We start from the raw sequence: 11,768 nt of genomic DNA on the forward strand, positions 1-11,768 counted from the left end.
ATGTATTTAATAATGATGATAATAATAATAGATGAAGAAAGAGACATGCTGAATTTAAATGAAAGCTTAGTGTAAGGAGCGTAGCCCCTTTAATGGCTCGGCAAGACAAAATTAGACTAATTAGTTATCTAATTATCGTGTGATCTAATTAACACATTTTACATATTTCGCTCTTCGTCCCCTACGATAATGAATAAAGCATCAATGAATATCACAGCGAATGTGATTTCCCATAACTTAATCATATTCACGTAATATTTACATTTTCCTTCAGAAACTGCCCGATCAAATAAGGAAATGAAATTGATCTGAACGAATTAAGTTTGCTTCGAGCGCGCCAAACGTTATTGGCGCAGAAATCCAAAATGATTCGTTCGCCTTTTGAGGCTTCGATCCTTTTCGTTCAATTTCATGCTTAAAAAAAAAAAACATGTAATTACTTCAAAATAAGAAGGGGGGAAAAAACGTCGTTAGTTCCCGTAAGACTTTGATCCCTCGTGTTTGCCGAAGAAGTCTAATAATCTTGCCTTTGAAAATAATTCAGTAGATTTAAGCCACGAGAAAACTTCTAATCACGGAGAACATTTTCCGGTATTTTCGGATTTACAGAAACTTTCCTTAATAGGAAGTCTTTTTTTTCACATATATGAAGGGCATTTGTACCTCCTTATCCCAGTAATGAGATGAACTAATATTTTACGATTCTGAGTCATTCTACTACGAACGAACACATTTTGCTCGAAGGAAAAATTTTCCCCGCTCTTTACCGTCAGTCTTTTTTTAAACCAAGAAATCATTTTTGTTTTCCATTATGTCAAACAAATGTTGTAAAGAAAGAATTGCGTTTTTCCTGTGATTTGCTCTATAAAAAAAAAGCTTCACTGCTCTCAATCATTCAAAAAAGAAAGACACCTTTTTTTTGCTTGAAGATAAACTTTGAACTGCCTTGATTGCTCAAAAATCTTCACATTTTTTCGAATGTGGAGATATTTTCAATTTCGTTGCGGAAAAAGAAAGCCCCAGTATTTTTTTTGCTGGGGGGAGCTTTGATACTTTTTTCGGTTGTAGGAACACCTTAACGGTTTTTCATCGATGGAGGATTTCAAAATAAACTTTTGGGTTTATCTTCTATATTTTGATTGAATACATACAAATGTATATATGTGTGTGTGTCTGTATGTGATTTATATATATATATATATATATATATATATATATATATAGATAGATAGATATAGATAGATAGATAGATAGATAGATAGGATAGATAGATAGATATAGATAGATAGATAGAGAATTTTTTATAAAAATGTTCCATGGCCGTCACAACAGAAGGAGGGCGGAGAGGGAGGGGGAGAGGGAAGAGAGAAGGAGAGAAGGAGGAGAGAGAGCGAGGGAAATTTTCTTTATAAAAATGTTCATGGCGTCACAACAAGGGAGAGAGAGACAGAGGAGAGGAGGAAGGAGAGAGAGAGAGATAGAGAGAGAGAGAGAGGAGAGAGAGAGCGGAGAAGAGAGCGTTCACCAAAAAGGAGAGAGAGAGAGAGAGAGAGAGAGAGAGAGAGAGAGACTCTACAGGTCATTTTATACCAGATACGTATTACGTATTATGATCACAACATCCTCTGAACTTTTCGATTTCATCTTTTTTTTTTTTTTGGGGGGGGGGGGGGGGTGGGGGGGGGGGGGGCGCGGAATTCTAAGACTGAAATGGGAGTGGCCCGTTCAGATGCTCCAGACGTCAGCATTTTTTCTTTGAATTTTGATTTTCCATTCTTTATTTTCCGGGTCTTGGGCTTTGTAGTGGACAAAACGTATCCAAAGAATGTGGGAGAAAATAGAAAAGTTAAAGGGGCCACTATGGTTATAATTACTTACACCCACGTACACACACACACGCACACACACACACTCACACACACACACACACACACACACATATATATATATATATATATTATATATATATATATAATATATATATATATATATATTTGTGTGTGTAATTATAACCACAATGGACCCCCAGAACTTTCTCTCTCTCTCTCTCTCTCTCTCTCTCTCCTCTCTCTCTCTCTCTCTCTCTCTCTCTCTCTCTCTCTCTCTATATATATATATATATATATATATATATATATATATATATATATATATATATATATATATATATATATATATATATATATTATATATATGTGTGTGTATTTATTTCTAATGAAAGGAGCCTGTAAAAACGCCAAAATGTAGAGTACATATAATATACATATATACATAGTATATATATCGAGAGGTTCTTGGCACAGTGTGGATATAATTGCACACACACAGACAAATGCCTATATATATATATATATATATATATATATATATATATAATATATATAGATATATATATATATATATATAGTGTGTGTGTGTGTACCTTCCTTCCGATGGTTTTCAGGAAGTACATCACAATAAGGTTGCTGCACCACGCTCTTAATTATAGTACTACCTCTGAATTACCAGAGTCGCGTACTTAACATACTGTCTTAAAACATAGTACCTAATGTACTCTGCCTCGCAAGGAATTCGAACTCTGGGCTTTTCTCTGGTGAGGAAAGTACAGTAAAGTAACCTCTCGTCCGCGAAGATAATTGTTGTTTAACTGAAACTGAGTCCAATTATCTCATTTACTACTCATTAATCATAATCTAAAGCCATAACTTAGACGTTTGATTATGTGAAAGTTCACAGGTATTTTAAGATGACTTTTCAACCACTACAAGAAAATTTATGCTTAGTTTAAGCTCATAACAAAAAGATTTACTGCTTCGTTAATTCTTGTTCCACTTTTTTTTTACTGATTATTTATCTTCACTTTTCCACTGAGGCTTTGGCTTTTTGTATATTCAGACAGAGGGAGGGAAGTTGTTCAAGCATATATATATATATATATATATAATATATTATATATTATATATGTGTATAATAATATATATATATATTATATATATGTGTGTGTGTGTGTGTGTGTGTGTGTATACTATATATGTATATATATATATATATATATATATATATATATATATGAATGTATGTATGTATGTATGTAAGCAAGCAAGCAAGCGCACACACACTTAAATATATATATGTGAGTGTGTGTCAAAAATATATATTTTCTCGGAATTATCGAGAATATAATCGAAACGGTGAGTTACAAATGCCAGCTTTCTAGCATTTTTTTCAACATGTTCCGCTATATTTCAATTTTACCACATATTTTGTCTTCTCGAACAAAGTTTGACATCAAAGTGATAAAAGATGCCAGAAAAGGTGCCTCCGAGACATACGCTTTACTCCTTTAATGACCTGAAGACCTACTTACGTTGACTTTCTTAGTAGAGGACCCAGCTAAAAAAATCTTAGACTGAAGTTAGCGTAGACTGCTTTGTAGTCAGTTGTCAGATTTATTTATTTATTTATTTATTTATTTATTTACGGCAGACTTTCCCATTTCATGTAGTTTGTTATCGTTATTTTAGCTTATGGTCCTGTTCTTGTTTCTGTATTTTTTTTATTTGTTAATCAATACTAACGTAATTTTATTATACATTTTTTCAATGTACTTTCTATTAAGGTTCTTTTTGTTGTCATCATAGTTATTTTTATTATTAATATTGCTATGTTATTTTTTATACTATCATAGTATATAAAAAAAATACAATTTTACCTATAGCGACAATGATGTTTGTGATTCTCACCATTACTTGGTCCGGACTCTAGACACATCCATGTTGAAAACGTGTTAAAGAGAAGGAGGTTCGGTAAAAGGACCCGAATGAGTAGAGCCGGCACACGTCCACGTACCCGAAGACTGGAGCGAGGGAGACGTCCCAGTGAGGCCAGCTGTAAAATGTTATGTGCAGACGAAGCCCAAAGTTTATGCAGGAATCTCTTCAGTGCGTGGAAGGTGTCAAGATACGATCTGCTTCGTTATGTGAGGTATTAATATTGATATTATTTCTATCATTCACTTACATGAAAAGAGAACTAAACCTAGGACCCTCCTCCAGTGGTAGGTTTCAACAGATTAGAATGCTCCTATGTTGACAATAACGGATTTAAGGTATAGGAACTAAACAAGAAAACACTCATCAACGATGACGTAAACGAAGGCACAACACGGACACAGCACACAAAGGTAGCATTACTGTTCCTCTTCAAAACTCACAAACATCAACATCCACAGTACTATTTAAAGCGAGCGTTCCACAGCCTGGCAGTGGACGTAACAAGAGACCCTTGTTCAACTGGACTGTGTGACATCATGGCTCCCCAGCAGAAGAAGAAGAAGAAGATGAGAAGAAGAAGAATGCCAGAAATTCGAATAAATTTAATCAGTAACACTTTAGTCAACATATCTCAAGTTTGCAACTGTATTTGGATGTCAGTGGTGGCAATATATATTGTTTCATAACCTGATGGAAATAAAGTCGCTTTTTTTAACGCCGCTCGTCATATCCCAGCAGACAGACAGACGACAAACAGACAGACAGACAGACAGAGGTGGCAGTCCATGCCTCCCACGCCAGCTCGAATATTGGCCCGGTGATATTTTTGGTGGCCTCTTTAGTTGGAATTGCCTGTCTGATATCAAAGGAGTGATGACGTCATAGGCTGACTATATCTAATTTGGTAAGATTCTGTTTGTAAATTGGATGGCTTTTTGTTCTTCATAATTCCTGTTACTTATTTACATTTAAATTGGAACGAATGTGATACTAGAATTACTTAATAGAGGTATTATTTTAGTCATTTTTATATGTCGGTGACGTTCAAGAAATATACCACAAAAAAAATTTAAAAAAAACAATTTAAAGCACACTTTTATTCAAATGCACTGAAAAGGGAAAAATACACTTTTTTGAGTCACTCCAGGATTTTCTTACTATGAATTATGTCTATAAAAATAAAAGCGTGGGTTCCAAATATGGAAGGAAATGCCACAAAAAATAAATATATATATTTTTTCTATCTCTCGTAGTATTTCCTTCCGTGTTTGGCGCCCACAATTTTATTCTTGTAGACTTGATTAATTGTAAGAAATCCTGGTGTGTCTCAAAAAATTATTTTTAACATTTTAGTGCATTGTAATAAAAGCGTGTTTTAAAAAAACTTATTCTATATCTTTTTCTTTTATACTTTTTTAGTTTTGACAGAAATGTAACCTATTTATGATTGTAGCTAACGAAATTGATATCTTGTCGAGACAAAGAAGATTTGAAAATCCGTTGAGTTATTTACCGAATCAAAGATGTGAAAAATCCAAAGAGTTTCATACAAATCTTGACATACTGGGAAAGGTCACTGTAGGGTCACTAGAGGTCACTGCTGACCTACTGATCATATAAGGTTGCATTGCCACAAGGATTGAGTAACCATGGAAAATTTCAATTCCATCAGACGAAGGGAACGGGTCGAAAGTTGAGTTACAAGATTTGGCCAAGACAAACCGACGCAAAAGCAAGCTAAATTAAAGGGTATAAAAAGCTATTTCTTACGAAGTGACAATGACCTCACTTGTTAAAAATAATGATTTTCATAAAATGAATAAAGGGGCCCAAAAATATTGATTCATAGTCTAAGTATATGCCATATTAAATGCAATTGTTCCATTCCCTAGAATGCATTAATGAGTGTGTGAGTGTGTGTGTATTTGTGTATATATATATATATATATATATATATATATATATATATATATATATATATATATATATATATATTTACCGCTGCTTCTTGTGAATGAGCATTCGACAGTAAAAGCAACATCAAACGAAACATCCGTCGTTTTTAACATCCCCAAACTGCTGTATGTAGACATTGCATTAAATACAAGCCGGAACCGACTGAGCGGAATGACGAGGAAAATTGAACTGCAATTAAGCGGGAAGTCCTGAAATACTTATTGGCTTCTAATTGTTAAGGTTTTGCAATGTTGCAGTGTAGCACTCCGCTTCTTATCAGAAGATGTATCCAGACAAACTTCCTTTGAAACTCTAAGAGAGTATTTACCTAAACGACGATGGAAAATATATTTATTTATTGTAGACTGTAAACAGAGACAGGCGTATTTTAATGAATATATGCATTCGCTACTACGTTCGTGCTTATGTATGTACAGCATTATCGATATATGTATGTACTATATACATACACATACATATATATATATATAGAGATATATATATTATATATATATATATTGGTGTGTGTGTGTGTGTGTCCTATGTGGATGATTATGCCTGGTTACAAATCAGAGGCATGGGATAAAGATTGTAGAATAATTGTAAAAAGCCTTAACAGCAACAAATGTGTAGATTCTAATTTGCATATAATTACATGAAATATTACAATTAATTTAAATATCTTCAAATATATATATATATATATATATATATATATATATATATATATATATATATATATATATATATTCACATACACATATGCAATGAAATCACTAAAGGAGGGCTTAATGGAAATGACAGATTTTTTTTAAGCAAAAACATACTTCCATAGCGATTTAATTTACTTAACAAGTGCCCATCTTCAAAACGAGGTAAATACATACAATTGCTTGGGAATCATTCGTGTACTTACCCTAAAAACTAGCATTTGAATATATATATATATATATATATATATATATATATATATATATATATATATAGAGTGTGTGTGTTTGTGTAAATGGGTGATTTTACCTGAGTAAAATTAGTAAATAATTTTATAACTAACCGCAAGAAATTAATTGGTTCGAATTCGCATATAACTACTGGTAATATTAATTTTCTATATATATATATATATATATATTATATATATATATGTATATTGTATATGTATATATATATATATACATATATAGGTGTGTACATATACATATATATACACATATATTATGATAAAATCCCATAAAACAAAAAGATATTAGCAATAAAAAAAATAAAAATGCTTAAAATAGTATACTCAAAATGACGGATGAGGGGGTTGGGGGAAGGGGGTTGGGAAAGAAATAGCTCCCCATTTCCATATTTTCCCTTCTGTTATAATTCATGTTCACTTTTTCATTCCCCTTATTATTTTGGTGTGCCCTTATCCCACCCTTGACCACTGGTTCGATTCCTGTCCCCAATAATTAACACTATTGAACAGGACCCTTTTTTTTTTTTTTTTAGTAATGTCAATTAATATTTTTTTCCATGACAATACAGGCTTAGTTTTATTAACAAAGGGATTCCTCATGGAACATAACTGTATAGTTGTTAGTATTATATATATGTATGTGGTAGAGAGTGACTTGTGAATATATATATATATATATATATATATATATATATATATATATATATATATATATATTCATATATATATATATATATATATATATATATATATATATATATATATATATATATATATATATATATATATATATATATATATATATACTATATATATATATATATTATATATATATATATATATATATATACATATATATATATATATATATATATATACATATATATATATATATATATATATATATATATATATATATATATAATGTATATATGTGTTTATACCTACAATTATTATTATATTGTTCCCCCTGCACACCTAAGCATACAGAACACAGTTTCATCGCTGGATGTCACTTACGTATATTACCTAATCCTCCTTTGCAGTTGATGAATTAATGGTCGATAATGCGAGGGAATAATGAAATAGTTGATCTACGTCTGTCTGTACTGGTACTGGGGCCAGCGCCTGCAGTTTGCGTTTATGCTTGAGACAGAATGAGCAATGTTTATTTATGCGAAAGGAAATGGACCAATTACCGGAATTGTGCATGGAATGTAAAGAAAAAGTGGAAGATATGCTTGTTTACATGCTTGTGCATGAATGCTTGGCGATATAGCGGGATGCAGAACATTTGTATGTATAAGTTTGTGTAAACACGAGCTGTTCGTGGAGAGAGAGAGAGAGAGAGAGAGAGAGAGAGAGAGAGATGTTTGTGCTAATATATATACGTGTAATAATATATGATATATATATGTGTGTGTATACAATATTATATATATATATATATATATATAATATATATATATCTTATATATTTATAATATATATACGAGTATTGTACACACACACACACACACATTATATAATATATATATATATATATATATATATATATTATATATGATGTATAATATTATTACACGCATTTATATTAGCACAAACCTCTCTCTCTCTCGCTCTCTCTCTCTCTCTCTCTCTCTCTCTCAGACACACACACACTATATATATGCACACTACTTTGTATATATAATGTCTGTGAGTGGTGTTTGTAAATCTACCGTAAAGTCGGTGGCCCAGGTGATAATCTCCCGGTCTCTGCTAGCCATTAGTGATGAGGAAGTATTAGCCTAGTGCCCTTTTCTACCTTGGTTCAGCGACCCCCTCACCACCCCCCCCCCCCCACCCCCCCACCACCCCCACCCCCGCCTCCCTCCCTCTCCCCACCGAACTCGTCGATCCACAGGATATCAAATGTAATGTTTCTATCATCACAAACGGAATTAATTTTTTGGGGAAGCGGACCACAGTCTCCCTCTCTGTTCCGGAATTGATCTCAGGACTAGAGAGAGAGAGAGAGGAGAGAGAGAGAGAGAGAGAGAGAGACCGGAGAGAGAAGAGAGAGAGAGAGAGAGAGAGAGAGAGAGAGAGAGATTGATAAAATGAGCTTATCTTGGGATCAGAAGGTAAACAAAAGGAACGCACAAGCGGATTATTTTTTCTCTAAAACGAAGAGGGATATGAAGGCTATGGGAACAAAGAAGAGATTACGTACTCCCAAAGATGAGCGGTTAAGGTAAAGAGAAGTGTTCATATCAAGATCTCTCTCTCTCTCTCTCTCTCTCTCATATACAGACATGCACGCATAAACCGCCCACTCAAGTGCACATTTGCACCTTGTAAGTTCACGTACAAACACACAGACACAACACGCACACACACATATATCGTATATTTGTGTGTGTGTATACGTATATACATATATTTGTGTGTACTTCTTATTCGCGAGTGTGTATTTGTTTCTGTAAAAATTCTCGATTCTTTTCGTGTGAAATACGAAATAATTTTTGGGAAATCTCTCGGTTCATTTATAGTACTTCACTGTTTAAATATACAATCATACTGCTGTAGGACTTAACCGTGACAGCAGTTAATATAGACATGTAAGATATTTTGTGTGATTATTCAAGGATATATCAAAGGCAGTAAATAACTTTTGAATAGTCAGTCAAACAGATATACTCGTAGCATACCGTATAGTTATATATATATATATATATATATATATATATATATATATATATGTGTGTGTGTGTGTGTGTGTGTGTGTGTGTGTGTGTGTGTAAATATGTATGTATGATGTGTATGTGTATTATATATATATATATATAGATATATATATATATATATATATATATATATAGATAGATAGATATGATGATAGATGATAGAGATAGATATGGATATATATGATATATATATATATAGTATGGTATATATATTGTGTATGTGCACGTATATTTTTGTGTGTTTAGGTGGGTGCTTGTACATGTACGTAAGAATATGAGTAGGCAAATAAGTATAGATATTTACAAACCTCTATCTACTGCCCTATATGCATAAATTAGATAGAAATACACCAATTCTAGGAAGAACAAAAAAAATTAATATTTCGAATCGACAGAAGAGTTATTTCCCCTTGAAGCAGCCTTACTATAAATACTCTGTAAATATTATTAGCATTATCATTATCACTTTATATTTCGATAATACTGTGATAACCGTGAGGATATTTATCATTACAATATTTATTCTGATAGCAATGCATACAGTCCTATACAATTTTAAGCATCAATGCTGTTCAGATTGCTGCAATTAGTCTTTTTAAAGTTGATACTTGTATGAAATAATAATAATAATAATAATAATAATAATAATAATAATAATAATAATAATAATAATAATAATAATAATAATAATAATAATTGTGTGGCTAAGAGAAATTTTTTTTAATTAGATCAACGTCTCCGGTCACTGACACTAATCGCATTTGTGACACTTGCACAGAAAAAATACGAAATAAATTCTAAACTCTTATGAAGACGCCTCTGTATTTCTGAATTTATCCTCTATGAATTGAGAGTATATGTACGAATTTCATAAATACACATGATACGTGAAATTACTTATAACTTAACTACATGGACAAAGTTCTTTTACAGTTTTCCTGAGCATCTGCGCCAAGCATTTGTCCAAAACTTTTCGAGATATACCTTCTTCTTTTTTTTTAGGATAATTCTAGATTGATTACCGTCAAGGTTTGTCCCCACGAAACACGGGACTCAGTGTCAACAACGTGCGCCAAACGCGCAGACTAGGCCTAGGGATAGAGCGAGCACAGTTAATTATCACACAGAGCAACGACACCCTGGCACAACGAATGCCAGACGCAAACTAAGTTGGGGAAGGTGGCTACGAGCTAGGCGACCTGGGCCACCACCTCACTGCTGTACACAGCCACCACTCGGTCGCTACTGGGTCGCTACTTCTTCTCCTCGCGGCGCTAACGAATTTCGACGCACGCATACTTTTACGGTCCTCTTTGTATCTACTTTTCGTCTCTCTTTTTCCTCTACTAATAGGTGTTCCTATTGATTTAATTATCTCCTATTGGCGCACTAGAGCACCTTTACTTATTCCCCGCCAAAGAGGAAGGGTTGGCATGCCTCCTCATTCATCATTTTGCATTTTTCAACTCCTTAATATCCAAAAAAAAAAAATCCTTCCCCCACTCTTCTTCGAGTTCTCTTCACTACTTTATCTTTTCCATAATAATGACAGCAATAGTTACGAGTCGAATGCGTTCGGGTAGTTCATTAATGTGTAATGACATTCAAAATGAAATGCTTCATCTCCCATTGGTGATTAATCCGCGTAGTCTAAGATTAAAATCTGCTCGGAAGCTCATCATGACAGGTAAAACTTCTTTCAGTATGATTAAGCCCCTGATTGTACTCCCAGGGCAAAATACAACACTGAATTATCGGAGATTCACATACGGTTAAGGAGAGAGGGAGAGAGAGAAATTGAGTTTGTTTATATAGTATATATATATATATATATATATATATATATATATATATATATACATATATATATATATGTGTGTGGTGTGTGTGTGTGTGTGTGTGTGTTTGTATGTGTGTGTGTTTGTGTATTCTATTTATGTGTAAAATTGTCTTGTCATATGCGTTTGTGTGTTCGTCTGTAAATTAACCCTGTTAGATTCCTGTCCGATGCTGAATAGTGATACAGTTACGTTCCGTGAAAATACATTACACCATCGTTCATCTTAGCAGGGAATCAAACAAACAGTGGTTAGCTTAGTGTAGTTGATTGCTACTAGAATGACAACTGCATTGATCTAGCAACGTCTCCCAAGAAAAAAAAAAAAGATTAATGCTGTCCTAGAGGGAAAGACGTCCTGTGTCGACATCATGAACATTTGAAAGTGCAGGAGAGTTGTTGCAAGTTTTGACATGTTAGTGGAGGGCTAGTGTGGACACCAGGAAGGTAATGAAAGCTGAAGAACAGAAAGGTGCTTTTAGGGACTGGTGGGATTACAGTTTTTTTTGTGT

The 11,768-nt window shown here is 33.2% G+C and overlaps 1 protein-coding gene across 1 annotated transcript in view; it reads right to left on the reverse strand.

Annotated features, from left to right (window-relative positions):
• LOC135215257 (uncharacterized) overlaps window positions 1-10,656 on the reverse strand; it is a gene marked incomplete in the record, with an annotated part of 184,379 nt that extends 173,723 nt beyond the window's left edge. Inside the window, 1 exon segment of the mRNA XM_064249788.1 lies at window positions 10,442-10,656.
• Between the last annotated feature and the right edge of the window lie 1,112 nt (window positions 10,657-11,768).

This window comes from Macrobrachium nipponense, chromosome 5 (genome assembly GCF_015104395.2).
Source record: "Macrobrachium nipponense isolate FS-2020 chromosome 5, ASM1510439v2, whole genome shotgun sequence".
Taxonomy (NCBI): domain Eukaryota; kingdom Metazoa; phylum Arthropoda; class Malacostraca; order Decapoda; family Palaemonidae; genus Macrobrachium; species Macrobrachium nipponense.